Raw genomic sequence first — 3,027 nt, forward strand, 5'->3', positions numbered from 1 at the left:
CGGGCTGCCGGCGCAGTTCAGTTGCCGTGAAGACTGAAGACGCAACAGTCAACAGGGACGCCCGCTGTGTTTTAATCTTCAAGACCAAGGTTATTTTTCCAACTTATTTTCTTGTATTCAAACGATCTACACATTTAGTCATCTAGTTGTTACTATTTGAAACTAATTACATTCTGTTTGATCACTTGTAATTTTGTTAGGTTTTGTTCTTGGATCTTCATCATGTCTACTAGAATTAGGAAGCATGCTTCTGGTGCTTCAAAGCGTAAGAAGAAACAAAGACTAGATCATGAGGCTCGATCTCAAATAGGTTCCCTCGATTTGTTTGTCGTGAGAGAACCCCGACTTGATTCGGAAAATCAAACTGTGGATGTTAATGTAGATGATGGTCATGATGACAATGACATAGAGGTTGAGGCTCATGATGCAGAAATTGATGATGGTATTGCCGAAGAAGCGGGTGATGATAATGTTGCCGATGGGGGTGATGATGTTGATACTGCCAATGAAGGTGATAATGCCAATACCATCGATGATGATAATATTGCTGATGACATCAAATATCCTTTTCCATTTGACATATTTGATCCAAGAAATTGGGATGCACTTGATCCTAAAATGATAGATGTTTTGATGCAAAAGGGTCCTAAAAGAGACTCATCTATTCAGCATGGTAAAAAGGACAAATTGTCTAGAAGGTTTTCTGCACTATCATATACTAGAGTTCTCTCAAATGGGGAAAAGTGTGACAAAGAATGGCTTGTGTACAGCAAAGATCTTGACAAGGTATTTTGTTTTTGCTGCAAATTATTAAGAAAAGGGCTCGTGAGAGGGCAGTTAGCAAATGAAGGTTTCAGTGACTGGGCTCATCTTGGTCATAGACTTAAAAAGCATGAAACTAGTAGAGAACATGTCACAAATATGACTACATGGTATGACTTGCGCCTTATGTTGGAGAAGAATCAAACAATTGACAAAGTTGCTCAGCGAGAACTTGAGAAGGAAAAGGAACATTGGAGAAAAGTTTTGCTTAGACTCCTCTTGATTGTTAAATTTCTTGCAGAACACAATATAGCATTCCGTGGTAGTAATAGTAAGTTGTACCAAGACAGCAATGGAAATTTCTTAGGGCTTGTTCAAATGTTGGCTGAATTTGACCCAGTTATAAAAGAGCATGTTGACCGCATCACAAATGATAAAATTCGTGATCATTATCTTGGTCCCTCCATATAGAATGAGTTAATCAATTTTCTCACTGCTGCAATCAAGTCGTAAATTATTGAGAAGGTAAAAGAAGCAAAGTACTTCTCAGTTATACTTGACTGTACTCCTGATGCAAGCCACCAAGAACAAATGTCTTTGATAATTAGGTATGTTGATGCATCTCCAGATTCTTTTTGCATTGAGGAATCCTTCTTAGGTTTTTTGGATGTGAATGATACCACCGGGCAAGGATTGTTTGATGTTTTACAGAAGGAATTGAAGAGTCTTGACCTTGATGTAGACAATGTGAGAGGTCAGGGATATGATAATGGGTCGAATATGAAAGGAAAAAATAAAGGAGTACAAAACAAAGTATTGGAAATAAACCGAAGAGCCTTTTATTCAGCTTGTGGTTGCCATAGTCTGAATTTGGCACTATGTGATATGGCAAAGTCTTGTCGTAAAGCAACGGATTTTTTTGGAGTTATCCAGCGTATCTATACAATATTTGCTAATTCTACTAAGAGATGGCAAATTCTGAAAGATAACATACCAGGATTGACTCTCAAGTCATTATCATCTACTCGTTGGGAGAGTCGTGTTGATAGTGTTCAGGCTATAAGCTTCCAGCTACCGGAAATAAGGGAGGCCTTACTGCAAGTGGCTGAAAGTGATAAAGATTCTTCGACACAAAGCGAAGCTCAATCATTGGCGGAGAATGAACTTGGTGGCTTTGATTTTTTAGTATCAATCATCATCTGGTATGAAATATTATCCGCTGTTAATTTGATTAGCAAAGAGTTACAGTCAAAGGATATGCTTATCGATATTGCAATTGAATCTGTAAAAGGCTTGCTTTCTTTTTGAAAAAGTATAGAGAAACTGGCTTTTCAAAAGCATTGGAAGTTGCCAAAAAAATTGCAGTTGAGATGGATATTCATCCAGAGTTCCGCACCAGGCGTAAAATCAAAAGGAAAAAACAATTTGATGAGGGTGAAGATGATGCATCTATCGACTCACAATCTGCAGAGGAGTCATTTAGGGTCAATTATTTTATACGTGTTGTTGATCAAGCTATAACTTCACTTACCATTAGATTTGAACAATATCAGGGGTATGAAAAGATATTTGGTTTCTTGTTTACTTCAGATAGGCTGTGATCACTAGATGACAAGAGTTTGATGGCTGCTTGTGTTAATCTTGAAGATGCACTTAAGAGTGGAGAACATACGGATATTGATGGAGTTGAATTGTGTTGTGAGCTAATTTTCATCCAGGATTTACTTCATAAATCAATGGGTCCTCTTGACATTCTGAATTATTTGAAGAAGCGCTCCACAATCTATCCTAATGCTGTTATTGCATACATAATTTTGTTGACCATTCCTGTAACGGTTGCATCTGCTGAAAGGAGTTTTTCTATACTCAAGTTGTTGAAGTCCTTCTTGCGTTCTACTATGACACAAGAAAGACTTAATGGATTGGCGACAATAGCACTTGAAAATGATGTCTTGGAGAAGATAAAGTATGAAGATATAATTGAAGATTTTATTTCAAGAAATACCAGACGAATGCTTCTTTTTGGTAGAACATGAGGTTACTGGTTAGTTTATTGCTTTCCTATCCCTTTACCTTTCCAGCTTTAATATTTGATATATGCCTAAATAAGGTACAGATAAACTGATTTGGAATTATATAATAAAGTGAGAGTATGGTTTGCGAATGTTAGTTCTTTTGTTATGTGAACTGATCAAAATTTGGGCCACATTTTGGTTTTCGCCCGGGGCCCCGAATTTCTGGAGACGGGCCTGCAAGTCGTGATTC

The 3,027-nt window shown here is 37.5% G+C and overlaps 1 pseudogene; it reads left to right on the plus strand.

The window, feature by feature from the left end:
• Window positions 1-200: 200 nt before the first annotated feature.
• On the plus strand, window positions 201-2,798 carry LOC119344465 (annotated as a pseudogene).
• Window positions 2,799-3,027: the final 229 nt, after the last annotated feature.

This window comes from Triticum dicoccoides, unplaced genomic scaffold, assembly GCF_002162155.2.
Source record: "Triticum dicoccoides isolate Atlit2015 ecotype Zavitan unplaced genomic scaffold, WEW_v2.0 scaffold169599, whole genome shotgun sequence".
In the NCBI taxonomy this organism is placed as follows: Eukaryota; Viridiplantae; Streptophyta; class Magnoliopsida; order Poales; family Poaceae; genus Triticum; species Triticum dicoccoides.